Source organism: Podarcis raffonei, chromosome 9, assembly GCF_027172205.1.
Source record: "Podarcis raffonei isolate rPodRaf1 chromosome 9, rPodRaf1.pri, whole genome shotgun sequence".
Lineage (NCBI taxonomy): Eukaryota > Metazoa > Chordata > Lepidosauria > Squamata > Lacertidae > Podarcis > Podarcis raffonei.
In genome coordinates this window covers 32,979,773-32,996,308 of record NC_070610.1, presented here as the reverse complement: position 1 = coordinate 32,996,308, position 16,536 = coordinate 32,979,773, and positions in this window count along the sequence as shown.

Sequence of the window (16,536 nt, the reverse complement as noted above, 5' to 3'; positions counted from 1 at the left end):
TCGCCTTAATAGGCCGCTCCTGTTGCTTCGCAGAGTTGGTGCCTGACTAAGCGCTTGTTTGCATTTATGTTTCATCTTTTGCACGCCACGAAGGAGAGAAACGTCCGTTACTACGAGCTGAATAAAGAGCATGAAATTCACACTCGACTCCGAGTATATTTCAGATGGTGTGTGTGTGTGTGTGTGTGTGTGTGTGTGTTTGTTGAAGGGTCCCTCCTCCACTCAGCACGTCTCCCCAGCATGCCAGAGACAGGCAAGCAAGGATTAGGCACCTGGTGCTGCCTAGAGAGAGTTACAGCCTCGGGTTACCTGTTCATGCCTCCCCATAAGGCTTGGTTTCCAAACCCTTTATTGTCTTGGTCACCCTCATTGGCATGCTTGTCAATATCCTTCTTGAACTGTGGTGTCCAGAACTGGACGCAGGACTCCAGGTGAAGTGTGACCAAGGCAAAATATTACTTCCCTTACTCTGGACACTAGAATAGCATTAGCTTTTTCTGCCGCTGCATCATACTATTGATGCATGTTAAGTTTGCCCTCATACTAGTTTTGGTCTACTAAGATCCCTAGATCCTTTTCACATGTACTTGCTGTCAAGACAGGTGTCCCCCACCCTATATTTGCATATATGATCATTCCCACCCTAAGGAATAATCTGATTGTTCACATTCTAAAACGGCTGTTTATCCTCCATCCAGGCCACTTAAGAGTCATTGAAGGTCATATTCTAGCCAGACAAAACACTCAAGGAAGGTGTAAAGCAAACCGGTGAGGATTGTGTCCTGGGAAGAAAGGATGTGTGTATGGCTAAGGAAGCATCCCAAGGGCCAGTAAGAGAAGTCTGGAGGGCCGCATTGGGTCCCTAGACCTGAGATTGTCCACTTCAAATACATGATGACAGTGACAAAATAAAATATTTTAAACACCACAGAATAACTGCACTTGCGTTTGCATGTGTGTGTTAGCAAGTGGGAAGGGGGAGGATTGCTAGTCCAGATCAGACCCATTGCAGATACAAGTTGGGGGAGGAAAATCCTCCACTTAAGGGCAAACTGTGTGACTATCATAACATGCAGTTTGGCCGTTAGTTGGATTGAATGTCCTGTTTTCACAGGAGTTATAACAGGAGTAGCCTCATATGAGCAGTAACTCCCAGTCAGTCACCTAGGATAAATCAGGTGCTGATGCTACTTTTCAGTGGCAGGGAGGTTATAGAATAACTACTGAGGAAAAAACACTTTCGTTTCTCACACACACCCCCTTTTATTATTATTATTTTCAACACGAGAGCACAGAAAGTCGTCACAGAGATGCTTATACAATAGTGGCAAACACAATTCTACACATGAATATGAATACTAAATTAACGCATAATTTAGAGCTGTATTTGTTTTTTAGGTACAGGTGTTACTTCAGGTTTCGGAATAACTGTCCTGAAAATGCACTTCGTTTATAATATTATTTCACTTGCAGAATATACTCCTACATAGTGGAGAAGTGCCAGAGGTTAATTTGGTTCCATATGTATAGTTCATATTTCTTAAAAATGGGAAGACAACTTGGCAGGACCTCATGTAAGACAAGATAAGTTTTGAAGATGCATGCATATTTTTAGAGCGTTCAAGCTATTTTAAAAAGCCTGAGGCTATGTTATTATTATTAGAACAACAAAAAGAGACAAAAGGTGCTGGAGGCTTTTGAAGACTAGTTACCTCACAGCCTATTATTATAAAAGTCTGCAAAAAATAATAAAACCCATAAAGGCTTGAGAGTTGCAATAACTTGACCTTTGCCTCAGAAGTTCCATAAGGATGATATTACAGGAAGTCCAGAAAAAACAACAACATATAATTTAGCCAACATACTGATGTTAGTTCATTTCTGGTATGAAACTTTGTATTCCTACCCTATTCTTTTTTTATAGACTTTCATGGGGGGGAGTGAAACATGTAAGTGGTTAAATGGAGAGAAAAGTTAAAAAGCGACACAATGAATATCTGTTCTCAAACAAGCAGACAAAAACAACAGTTATTTTTCAGTGAGCTCCATTACACACACACACACCCCAATTCTCAATTGTAGCAAGAAAAAAAAAAGCATAGACAATTATGCTGTGGTAAATACCTAGATAATATATACATGCTGTTCTTAAGGGAATAATAATTTTGATGTATGCAGCCTCCACATGCAGACTTAAGTAGGAGGATAAAAAGTAGCAATCATATACATGTTCTACTCACTCAGGCTAAATTATATGCTGCTAGTGGGGAGTACCTATCACTGGGAATTTGTAGTACCCCAAAATTGTGATTTTTAAGTGACTAGTGTAATTTGTGAGTTTGGACCGCACCCCTCAAAATGGTGATGTTATGCCAAAGTCATGTTTTGGTCCACCATTTTGATTTAATATGTTGCCTGGCACCAAACATTGATGGAGACTACTGCCCACACCTTTCATGCCAAGTTTGGTGACAATAGCTAGAGAAACAATCAAACCCAAGGCAAAAAGTCAGTCATGTTTGAATTATATTTCAGTCCTCCATCTTGATTCAAAATGGTGTCCAGTTTCCAAATGTTGATGATTGCTAGCCCCATCTCAGGAAACCTTGTGCTGAGTTTGGCAATGATAAGCATCCAAACCAACAGAGAACAGTTGGACAGACAGACAAATCATTTCCAAAAAAATATAGTAGATGCTTAATGTGTAGTAATCAGTTTTGTTTCCAGATCTTTTTAAAATTGCAGGGCTGGAGAGATTGTTATGACCAGTGGGAACGTTTTGTTTATTAGGTTTTAAAAAAACAACTTCAATTTCTGTGAAATATGAAAGTGGCTTTCTTGCAAGACCATGTATGCAATTACCGTATTTTTTGCTCTATAAGACTCATTTTTCCCCTCCTAAAAAGTAAGGGGAAATGTGTGTGCGTCTTATGGAGCGATTGCAGGCTGCGCAGCTATCCCAGAAGCCAGAACAGCAAGATGGATTGCTGCTTTCACTGCTCAGCGATCCCTCTTGCTGTTCCGGCTTCTGAGATTCAGAATATTTTTTTTCTTGTTTCCCTCCTCCAAAAACTAGGTGCGTCTTGTGGTCTGGTGCATCTTATAGAGTGAAAAATACGGTATAATATGTAACTTGAAGTTTCATTTATGTGTGTCATTGTGAACCATGTCTATAAGAAATAGCTGAATTTTTAAAATTGAATATCCTGTTCTCTGGATGAAGGCTGCCCGGAATAATCTATCAAGTCTATTGATAACATCTGAAATCTCTATCACTAGTTTTGCCAGTGTTTGAATGCTTCCATAAAGAAGGAAGTGCATTGTTTTGCATCAAACAACCTGAGGGACACTAGGCCATCAAAAGACATTGCGTTTTCCAATGCAATTCAATTTGTTGTTTTTTGTCTTCTCAAGGACCTCGGCTTTTGTTCATTTTTTAACAAATTAAAAACATTTTACATTTTTAAGAAAATAACATTATTTATTGGTTCCATAGGTTCCCAGCTGTGATCTCTAACTGCTTTTGTACCCCCAAGACACCTCCCCCAAATCCGTCCTTTAATTTTTCTAAATTTATATTATTATTATCTTAATCAGGCATGGCCAAACTTGGCCCTCCAGCTGTTTTGGGACTACAATTCCCACCATCCCTGACCACTGGTCCTGTCAGCTAGGGATGATGGGAGTTGTAGTCCCAAAACAGCTGGAGGGCCAAGTTTGGTCATGCTTGTCTTAAGTGAATTTAATAATGAATGATTAAAAAGGATTTAATATAGCATATAATAGATGATGGGAGAGAGTTTTGGAAGGCAGCTTTGAATTCTCAACATACCATTTTTTACAGTTTGGTCCCACTTATTTTTAATACATGTCCCCTGGAGGGTTGACTATGGTTCAATGCAGCCCTCAAAACCCCCTGATGGTTAGCTATTCCTTCTACAGTGGTACCTCAGGTTAAGTACTTAATTTGTTCCGGAGGTCCGTTCTTAACCTGAAGCACCACTTTAGCTAATGGGGCCTCCCGCTGCCGCCACACAATTTCTGTTCTCATCCTGAAGCAAAGTTCTTAACCCGAGGTACTATTTCTGGGTTAGCGGAGTCTGTAACCTGAAGCGTCTGTAACCTGAGGTACCACTGTATGTCCCAGGACCAGATATTTCAAAGGTCATCTCCTCCCATATGAGTCGTCTGGTGTGCTTGGGTAAATTTATGAGACCCTTCTCCAAGGGCCTCAGCCTTTGAAAGCAAAGCTGAAAGCTATGAGAGGCAGGACCTTCTCAGTTGTGACATCCACTCTGGGGAACCTCTTCCATCAGGTGGAAAGTCAGCGACATTCACTGATGGCTTTTAAGTGTTTTGAAGAGGGCCTTTATTTATAGCTATTTCAAAGGCCCTTACAATCTAATACTGCAGCAGCAATTGTTTTATTATTGTGTTTATAATGTTACTGCTTTATGGTTTCGAATGATAGCTGCCTCTGAGGGCCTGATACATGCCAGACGTTGGGGTCCAGTACAAATGAAGTTTAAAACCCAAATTTCTGTATGTTTCCTTATTTTACTCTAATAATAGTTTGTTTCATTGAAAAGCACGTTCCTAGATATTACCTGGTAATTGTGACTCACTGTCTCGTTTATGGAATTGTCCTATGTAATTATTTGCATTTTAGGGAAGATTATGTTGCTGCAATGATATGTTGGTCTGTTATGGTCCTGGTTTCGTGTGCAATATATTTCTCTTTAATAATTGTAATAGTAATAATAAAGTTGTCATACTCAACGTGTAATGGACCACTTCACATTGTTGGAACTGTTCTTTTATTACAACTGTTTGTAACTTTATGAGGCTTTAATAAATGTGATCCATTGCAATAATAAAGCTTTTGAACAGCTGCTACAACTCGCTGTTTCCTAACCCCAACCTTGAAAGATACTGTGACATTGATAATTAAGACTCTTCAACAATAGAATTTCAGGCAATCAAATGTATTGCTACGGGTAGGATACCATACAGCTAAGATAACCAATCAGAATCAATTTTATACAAATCTATAAGTATTTGCTAGGATTTATGGCCCCACCAAAACAAATATGAAGTCCATTTGGTATGCAACATATTATAAACATAATGCTCCTAATGAAAAGGTTGTCCATTTTTTTACATGATGCTGTAGTGCAGGCTTCCTCAACCTCGGCCCTCCAGATGTTTTGAGACTACAGTATCCATCATCCCTGACCACTGGTCCTGCTAGCTAGGGATCATGGGAGTTGTAGGCCAAAAACATCTGTAGGGCCAAGGTTGAGGAAGCCTGCTGTAGTGATTAATGTATCCTTTGACCTGATTCAGTGATATAGCATGCCTAGGAGCTCTTAAGGTTCCTGCTTGCAGCGATTTCCCATTCATTTCAGTGGAGCAAATGGATCTTTTATTCTATTGAAATGAGCAAGACAACCATATGTATTGGAATATGGTTAAATGGTATGCATACGAACACCCCACAAGCAAATCAGGATGAATGCAGAACAAATGATCATTGTCATATAATGGCGCTGTAAGCAAATCAGAACAAATAATGCAGACGGGATATAATCTCGCCTCCGCACTTTGGGCTGGCAACTCAAGAGGGATGCTCATTAGCTATGTCCCCTGGGGGATCCCTCAATCCATTCAATACCAGCTTGTTCATTTGCCTTCATGCAAATCCTCCTCACCTATGGCTACTAGACTAGTGCTTAAATATCTTCTTCTTCTTCTTTGGCGATCACTCGTAGTTGAGTAAGATTGTCTTCCATAAACACGGTTTTAACAATGAGTCCGTAAGTGAATGTGGAGGCCAGTTCTGGATCCACACATCCTTCCACAGTGGGGACATTGGTTTCTGGGTGGGAGTTGATGTGGTAGTGTGGATTTGCCAAGCGTGCCTTCCTCTTAGCACATTTCTCCCCTGCGTCCTGAGTTCGGGTGTCTTCAAAGCCCATGACACCTTTGGTAAAGGTTGTTCTCCAACTGGAGCACTCGCAGGCCAGTGTTTCCCAGCTGTCAGTGTTTATACTACATTTTTTAAGATTTGCCTTGAGACAGTCTTTAAATCTCTTTTGTTGACGACCAACATTATGCTTTCCATTTTTAAGTTCGGAATAGAGTAGTTGCTTTGGAAGACGATCATCAGGCATCCGCACAACATGACCAGTCCAACGAAGTTGATGTTGACTATAAGGTTGCTTCAACACCATGTCCTGAGAGAATTTCTTTCCTGCTTTTGCTATATTTTGCTTCCTCTACAGAAATCACAGTTTGCATTCCTAGTCCCAAAATGGCTGTATATGGATGTGGCAGAACACCCTCCACCAACATGGTGACTAGGTGTGCTGTTTCTAAGCCATCATCCCAGCCGTGTTGTGGCACAAATACAGACACTTGCACTTTTACAGTACCTCAGCAGGCCTCAAAAAGGAAGGAGAACCTCTTTGTTCCAGTTCTTAGTGGATGGCCAGCCGCACTGCTGTTGAGAAATATGAGATCTCTCAGAATGAATGGCTCAGTAAGAGGCGATGATTGAGTTCAACTATCTTGACTAGCCTTGTTTGTGGATTATAATAATGTAATGCAGCTCAGTTCATATTTACTTACAAGTAAGGATCACTGAGTTCAGTGGTGTTCATTTCTAAGTAAGCCCACACAGATTTGCAGTTTGAGAATTAATTACATTGCAGTAGTAGTTTGCATATGTGCGTGCTAAAATCGGCGTTGCAGGGTTGCACAAAGGAATGTTCGCATAGTCTCTAAACTCTAAGGGATGTGAAACAAAGGTTCATTTGCTTCATAAAAATGGTGTATATATAGAAAATATATGCTTATTTACTATTATACCAGTTATGGTGCTGTATACATAACACCGTTTACCATCTGCTACTAGGAATATGGCACATTTTATCTGTGTCTGAAGGAAAACACAGATTTTTCCTTGTAGAATATGCTTTTTATGTCTTTGAGGTTTGGGTAAAGAAAAGTAGGCTACTTATTAAACATTGTTTGTTAAACATAACAGTAGGTAGGTTTCGAGACTCAGCAAGAGGGACGGGAAAAAGGACTCCTAGCATCGGAATTGTTGACGATATCTTAGATTCTTCTTTCCAAATAGCTCTTCATTTCCTGCTGGTCTGCTACATATCTATTCATTATGACTCATTTCCCAAACACTCTAGCTTTAAAATAGAAACTGAATTCTTATTTTTCTATGGAGAAAAATAGTGCATGATGATTACCCAGAAGGACCATTAGAAACAGGAAGATGTAGCATATGACTGACACTGGGATGTGCTTGCATAGAAAACAGCCTCCCAGCCAAAACTAACAAACAAATATTAGTGTTTTGAATCAGTGACTTACAGTTTATATTTATTTTTGAGGAGGACCAGTAGGGCAGCCATTGCTACTCTTTCTCTTCAGTTACATTTTAAAAAAATATTGTATATTTATGTAATTTAAATATTGCCATTTGAGTATCAAGAGCAGCTGTGGAGCCAGGGACACATCTGTCAGGCTATTGCACCGATAACCATCTGGTGCTTGGTTCTGCTTGATTGAATTCCAGCTGGAGATTTAAAATTCATATCCACCCACGACAACTGAAATAGAGGGGGTACATATTATTCCACTGGAATCACCCCCACTGGGTTGTTTTTTTCATTGAGAGGCATTTTAATGCGAACAGAAAGCGCATCTCTGCTTGGATGAATATTTTCACTTATAGTTGATAAACCAACAGGAATAAAAAGCGCAGTAATCAAAAATGCTCTAGAATTTTTTGCTGATGGGGGAAAATGACATCCATTTTGGTGACTTCTGTGTATTGGGAATGAATCTGAGATTAAGCATCAGCCAAAATGTATTTTAAACTCAATGGCAATAAATCACAGTGAAACGAAAGCACCACAAAAACTGTAAAAACGATGACATGTACCAAAGCTATCCGTTTTCATAAAGGCTAATGGCATCTATAGCTCAATTATATCCCAATAGTGAGATATAAGCCTGATTTGCACCCAAAAGCTACACATATATCTAGCTCCGAAGGCACCCTGAGTGGTGTACACCAACATGGGCATAGTAGCATCTTGTATGAGCTCATTGTACTACTGAAAGGGAGTGATTATGCTACTGTGCAGCTTCACAGGTTGGATATCATTGTACAACACTGGAAACTTATCTAAAACTTGGTGGGTTTGTCCAAGCCACTACGTGAAAAATATTTGCCTGTAGAAAAAGGATGCAGTGCATAGTGTTTGTTGGCTCTCTAGGAACTCGTTTTTTTTTCATTGAAGGAGACTCCCATGGATCCAACCACAGGAGCCACCTCCAGGGGGCCGTGGGGGCTGGGCACCCACAAAGTCAATGAAAAAACCCGGCAGGCGGCAGTGGTGCTGCCCCCAAGAGGCAAGCAGTTCAGCTACACCTTCCACAGCCAGCCAGCGAGGCATCCTTTTCCGGGGATGGTGGTGCTTGATATGGAGGCAGAGTCTCTCTGCCTCTGAGTCCAAGCCTCTCCCCCTGGAGAAGGATGCCTTGCTGACTGTGGAGAGGAGGAGGAAGAGGAGTCGCTGCTGGCCACCGCAACACGGATGTGTGACGTTACACACCTGCATGTCTGCACTGAGGCGTTGGGCACCCACAGTCCTGAGGACAAGATGACTCCACTGGATCCAACCCATAGTATTTTGACCTGAAGGACAACACATAATTCTTTGGTCTTTATTGAAGCAGAAGAGGCATAGGCAAACTCGGCCCTCCAGATGTTTTGGGACTACAACTCCCATCATCCCTGACCACTGGTCCTGTTAGCTAGGGATGATGGAAGTTGTAGTCCCAAAACATCTGGAGGGCCAAGTTTGCCTATGCCTAGTGTAGATGACCAAGAGCAGTTATCCAGGAAGGTTTGGGAGCTGGTACTCAGTAAAGGATAACCATAGGATCCTAGGTGAGTAATTAGTTCATATATTTTATATATATATATTTGTGTGTGTGTATTCCTTATATCCGGCTTCAGATGCCTGGTTTGCTCCAATATAGGGATATATCTATCTATCTCCCTATATTGGAGAAAACCAGGCATCTGAAGCCGGATATGAGGAATAGGAGAAGGACTAAGGTTGCAACCCTGTGCACACTTTCTTGGGAATAAGCCCACTGCACTCAGTGGAAATGACTCCTGAAATACAGCAGTCAGCAGGACAAGGCAGGGCAGTGGCGCTCACCTGGCCTCCCACCACCAGTGTCACTTGGGCTTACTGGGAGGGCAAGGTCAGCAGCAAGGCTAGTGCAATGCAAAAACACTGTTGGGAGTGCTGGGTTGACTCCACTGTTGCATTTCTACTGGACCAACCAAACCCTCTCCCTCACAGGGGTGCCAGTAATGGGAAATCATGTAAGTGGTGCTGCCTTATCCTGCTGACTAGTACTGCTCCTGAATGAATATCCTTAGAACTGTTGACATGAACTAGCCCTATTCAGGTGGTCAATTTCCCCACAAAATTAGAATTGCATAGGGAGAGCTGAGATGTGCTGGTTAGCCACATATCCCTCTGTGGCATCCTATGACACTTCATACATTGGAGGGCTGATTTCCCAGAATGTGGTGAAAATTCACTATAATGACTGTGGAGGATGTGACCATTTCTCAGCATTACTTGTAGATGAAATGGAAATGGGCTGAGTTTTTTTTCTAATGTACCAACATTAGAAAATGTGCTGTTTGCTGCAGCTAGTGCAGAATGCAATGGCTAGACTGATGGGGACAGACAGTTGACCGCATGTCACACCTCTGCTAAAACATCTGCACTGGCTGCCTATATGGTACCAGACCAGATTCAGCGTTCTTGCATTAATATGCAAAGTTCTGCACAACTTGGGTCCCTAAGGATCACCCAAGCCCTGAAATTCCAGCTCAATCACTGCGATCACCCAGAAGAATGTTGTTGGTTGTCCCCCATGTCTCAGAAGCCTGAGATTTGGCAGGCGTCTTTGCTTCTAATTTTCAGACATCTCTCGAAGTCAGTGGCAAATGGTGTGATGCGGCTGTGCCACTCAGCTGACCTCTGTGTAGCTGAGTCATGGCAGTACACCAGGATGGAGAGGGGGACAAGCACAGCGACTGTGAGACACATTTGCACCATATCAACCTTGCCACCTCTGCATCCCTCCATCCCAATATTTTGCAGTGACTCAGTCAGATTAGTGGCACAGCACAATCACACTGTCCAGTGCTGCTTAAAGACCCTTTTATGCCAACAGACCTTATTTGGTTGTTTGCATTTTAGTGATTCTTCTGCATTGTTTCATTGTACCTGTATATATTGCTGTATGCTGCCATGAAATTTTGTAGGCATGGGCAGTTTATACATATATTTAGAAACAAATAAATAAGCCACAATGTATTTAATGTATTTATTTACAAAATGCACCAATACCGATATTTTAAGAATATCTAAGTGGTGTTTTATCAGGAGTTTTATCAAATCAAAGCATATAAGATAATAGTAAGAGCATATGAAAAACAATACAAAATATTACCTTGCTGTTTCATAAAACTGGCAGGAGGCGTACTTGGGATTACACTGCTGGGAAGGCTTGTCTAAATAAAAATGCCTTCAATTGAAGTTGAAACCAAGTAAGTATATAACTAAGAATATTAAATTTATTCATGTTGTAGCAAAATATAACATTTTGCTCAGCTCTATATAAAATGAATTGGATTCCTATATATGCATGCACACCCACACACCAGGATACTATAACATTAAAGGTGTTCTATACTATAGTACTATAACATTTAAAGTTCAAGGATCTTTATAAAACTTGCAATAATTTATAATAACATAATATGATATTTTATAATTTAATGAAATAATTTACATGAAATTGATTTGCTTCTCTCTCTCTCTCTCTCTCTCTCTCTCTCTCTCTGTGTGTGTGTGTGTGTACCAAACTCATGGAAAGTTAGATGGCTGCTCATGCTTCTGAAGCTAGATTTCTGCTTTCCTAAATGTTATTAAACTGGTTGTGTAGAAAATTGTGCATCTTTTGATTCAAAAGCAACAGCGCTTCTGTTCTGAAGCAATTTTTGTACTTTATAACATTGTTTTTCCATTCAGCTTGACCCAGTGTCGGTTTGGAATGAACAGTTTGTCGAAATGTCTCCATTAGTGCAATATTACATTGGTGGATTGAGCCCCTACTGCAATTGTTAGGTGAACTTTTAATTCCTTGGTGGTCCTGATATATCTGCCCATTAATTATGATTAGGCTAGGCCTGTAGTACATTTTCAACTTTACAGTGGTTATTGATTTGTTCTTTTGGAAAAATCAAGGTTTAAAGCTACCTGTATAAGTGTTTTTTGTTAAAGTTGTACAGTTGCTGAGCATTCCATATTTCAATTCCCCAGAACATTTCCATCCCCCAATTGTGTAGAAGCAGTAATGCAAAGATGTATAGTGGCACAGTCCTTGGCACCTCCACTCTGCATCTGGTTAATTACACATATCAGAAGATCCTGAAAGCTGAAAATGGCTCAAAATGTGCAAGCTCATGCAACAAGAGAACACTTTCAATGCACCAACACAGCCATTTCCTGGAGCCGCAAATTCGTTTTGCCAAACATAATAGGAGGGAAGAAGTTCAATGCATGACCAAAGTAACAAAAAACGAACATCAACATATAAAAACACTGTATCCTAAGAAAACCCCATGTAACTGTTACAGATCTTATGTAAAGTACAGTGGTACCTCGGGTTACAGATGCTTCAGGTTACAGACTCCGCTCACCCATAAATAGCACCTTGGGTTAAGAACTTTGCTTCAGGATGAGAACAGAAATTGCATGGCAGTGGAGCGTGGCAGCGGAAGGCCCCATTAGCTAAAGTGGTACCTCAGGTTAAGAACAGTTTCAGGTTAAGAACAGACCTCCAGAACGAATTAAGTTCTTAACCCGAGGTACCACTGTACCAGACATTTCAACTGCTATTCAGTAATGCAATGCTTTATCTTCATGGTAATTGAAAAGGCAGCTAAAAAATCATTGTCATCCTAAGCATTCCATCTCCCTATCATGGAAATGGGGAAAGAAGGCCACCCTTTAGATTTCAGTAGCATTTTGTATTATATGAGATTAGACAAGGTTTGAATGTGGTTCACTATTTGTTAAAGAGCCACAGGTTCGTGGCAGGAGCAAGAAGCCATGGTGAGAATTAGCCTGGATATACAGATTTGAGTGATGACCTAAAACTCAACCATTTGCCCATACGGCCCTTTGCTAGTCTTGGGGCAGCAGCAAATGCCTGATCTTGTCATCCTTTAAAGCGGGCCCTAATATATCTGTGGCAGAAGGTTAAGGAAAGGAGACAAAAATTGCCAAAGAGACTGGATTACTGTAAGAAATAGATGTAGCCTTTAAAGTTTGTGTTGTGCTTTGACAACCTGTCAGCCACCTGGTGTCATTATGACATCAGATGGGTTGTCTCACCCATGTTGTGCCCACCAGTTAAAGTTAGCCTGACGGGTGGAAACAGGTAATGAACAGGCCTGCTGGGCCAAAATGTTTTTCTGACCCTTTTTAAACTGGGAAAGGGGGAATCTGAGCATTGCTGGGGTTCTTTAGAGTGGATTTATTGAGACAGGAGTTGCCTTCCTGATGTTCAAAACTGGCGACTGAATTTCGACTAAAGGCTGAATGGTACATTCTGGATATGAGAGATAGGAAAGATGGAAGGAGAAGGGGAACTGACAGCCTGCACTGCAGAGCAGCCTTACAGCAACATCACATCATCATGGCATCTGGGCAACAGTTTGGCACAGTGCAGGACTCTGATTTAAAGTATCGCTACATTGCATTGGAAGGGCTATAGGATTATATAAACTTATAGCATAAATTAAAAGTAAATTTGATGAAGGAAAAGAAATCATTTTTTTCTAAATATGCTCACCTTGTTTCAAGCTCTCATCCCAAACCATAAGACCTGTGGCTTGCACTTGACAACATGTTGGATGTCTGTCCTTAATATTGTCCTTCCTGTCTGAGATAAAGCTCTTGGTTTGGGGCTCCAGGTCCCAGGAAGTGCTCCATGAGGTCCAAAGCATGGTGAGCAGCTTTAGATCTCTTTTGAGATATGTCTTTGTTGGTTCACCAAAAATAGGCATTGTGGATGGTGCATGCAGGTGATAGCAACAAGCAATCCCTATGGCTTGTTTTTCTTTTCAGCCTGATCTATATTTATTGAACTGCATTGATCTCGTTCATACATTTCACTAGCCTTATAAGTCTGTGAAAGAAATGAGGCAGAAAATCCTGTTAAATAGATGATACTTAATGGGGTGATCAAAGCACCTCAGAATTTAGCAGTTTTCTTTTCTGCACAGGTGTTCATTGCTGTTTCATCTGGCTGAAGTAAGATTTGAACGAGACTTGATGATTCGATTTGCATGAAGTCATTTGACTGCTGTTTTCCTCCCCCATGTAGAAACGAGTCTGTTCTTAAAACTGGAATGCTGAGAAGAATGAGCAACAGTTACCTCATCAGCTATTGTCCAGACTGTGTGTTGTCACAATCCTAATTGATTTCTAGAAGGTCTCAAGGCAGCACTTTCATTCTACAACAAAAATAACACACATGCACTGTAAACCCATGTGTTTAAAGCAGAATAACTTATACAGAGCATTTGCAAAGCTATAACTAGTCCATTCCTCTCTGTCAGCAGCAACCACACTTTCTGTCTGTGCGAGATCATTGTTGAAGCATGGCTCTATGGACTAGATTTTCTCAAAATACGGTGTTCTTTCTAGAGATGACTGGCATACTTCTGTATTACTGGTAGCTTCTCTGTTTTTAAAAGACCCCCTCCTAGATCAGGCCAAAGCCAAAAAGGTACTTATGGGAAGCCCACAAGCAGGACATGAGGCCAATAACCCTTTCCTGCTGTTGTTCCCTATCAAATGTCACTCAGAGCTATGCAATCTCTGATCCTATAGGTAGTATGTAGCCATCATGACTATTGGCCATTGGCAGCCTTGTCCTCCATGAATTTCTCCCGTTGTCCTTTAAACCCATCTAACTTAGTGGCCACCAGCACCATGTCTTGTGTTAGTGAATTTCATCGTTTATCTGTGTGTTGTGTGAAGAAGCGATTCCTTTTGTCTGTCTCGAATCTCCTTCATTCAGCTTCATTGAATCCCTCCACAAATATTATGAGAGAGGGAGAAAAACAAACCAAAACACCATATTTCATGAGAAAAAGCTGGATAGATATGGATTTTGGCTAATGTCCTGTGTATATCATGCCCCCAAACACTGGCTGGAAGGTGCAGGATGTGGTATGGGAGTATGTACACAGTTTTATTTGGTCTTCTCTGTACTTTCCACAACATGGTTTGTGAGATGCAGTAACCAAAACTTTATAAGTATGTCAGTTGTGCTACACTATAGATTTGTATAAATGTATTATGATATTGGCAGTTTTATTTTCAATTCCTTTCCTAATGATCCTTAGCATTGAATTTCACCTGTTCACAGCTGCTGCACACTGGCTTGACATTTTCATTGAGTTATCCACTATGAGCCAAAGATTCCTTTTCCTGCTCAGATACCACCAGTGTATATGTGAAGTTAAGATTCTTCTTATTATTTTTGCATCGATGTGCATCACTTTACATTTGTCATTTTAATGCCCTTTCACCCAGTTTGGAGAGATCCTTTTGGAACTTCTCACAATCCCCGCTTTTGTTTTTACCACTCAGAATAATCTCAATGCTTACCCCTCACTCCAGATCATTTATGAACAAGCTCAAAAGCACAGACACAATATAGGTCCTATTTTCCTGTTATTGGTCCAGGGAGCAGGTGTGTATTTACGACAGAAATCAACAGCTTCATGGGTGATAAAGTTGGCTGCACACATATAAATGGGTCTCATACACACATGTAACTGGGCTTTGTGTGAGAGAAAAAAGAGTCTTCAAATGTTGAATAACTTTCCTTTGCAAAACAATTTTATTTTGCTTGTGAATGAAACTGGCGATTTTACCACACCTTGATTAAAGTGAAGAAAAATATATTGTGTTGCCAGATAAAAAAATCTATAGGATGCCCCTGCCCATAAACAGTTAGCATATGACCATTCATGTTTAAAAACCAGCTTTTTTGGTTTCAACAAATCTCTATTTTTCACCCTTTGCTCTATGAGTTTGTGTAAGAGAGAGATAGACAGACAGACAGAGAGAGTGAGCACATTTGTGATTTCCCCTAGGGAGATTGATTAAGAATTGATAACGTCCCGCTGACATTGCTGTCTAGACTTGATTGGGTAATTTAGTTGCTGCTATCTTTTGTTGTATACAATTGTGGGTAATGAAGCCTTCGTTGCAGGCTTCTTAGAATCTCAAATTGCTGTATATTTGACTTAGCATTGTGGACAAAACAGATCAGAAGGAAAAGATAGAGACAGCACAATTGAAAAGTTGGCACAGATATTAGAAATGATCCTTTAAAATTATTTCACTACAGATTCAATAGGGGCATCTGGTTCCGCTTTATCTTGTGCAGACTAGCTTGTGAGGCCTCAAAATTACATCAGTTGTGGAAAAGATGAACCTCGGTGCTTAATAATTTTGTTAACATGGTACCTGAAGGTTTTTCTGTTCTTTCTTCTTGTTTTTGCCTTTTCCGTATCTCAGTGAAATGCTGGATTCTGTATCTGTGTTGAATACAGGGGCAAACTTTAATTGAGGGCTTTTCTTTGGGGATCATGTGCATTCGAGGAGAAAAACTCCTATTATCAGCTTAGAGATATAGCAAGTTTGAGACTTTCATCTTGCAGAGATACCAAAATGTTAATTTGTGCTTTTGTGACACCAGGCTTGGATTACTGTAATTCTCTGCTTGCAGGTCTCGTTCAGCCCTCTCTTCAGAAAACAATAACATCTGAAATAATTCCACCACTGTGATTTTAAACATGCACAATAGCTGGTCATCATATGGTTCAGCACTGAGATTGCTGCACTGGCTACCAATTAGATATCAGATCGATTTTAAGACCCGGGGGGATGCGTTTTAAAACTCCACATGTATCCAAATGAGTTTTTGGTTCCCTATTGCCAAGCCCAATTTGTACTCAAGTGTGTAAAATGGTGGGCTTTTCATTTGTTCAGAGCTATGATTATAAATCTCTGCACTGCTTAGCTTTCCCCTGCAGCTGTGGGATGCCCTTTGGCAGCAGAGATGCAGAATGTCAGGGCTGTCATTGACTCGAGGTCAGGGCTAAAGCAGGTCATTGTTTAACTTTGCTTTTGTTCAAGCTGTGTCAGGATATATTTAATGTAATATTGTATCACTCCTCTTTGTGTAGGGGAGGGGAGGCATGTACAAGCATGTGCTTTGGAACCTTTCCAATGCCATAACCCATTGCTCCCTTAGAAAGGATTTGCAAGTCACTTTTCTGCATTTTGTGGGGTGTTGGAGCAATATGGCACTGTATGCAAACAGACCTAT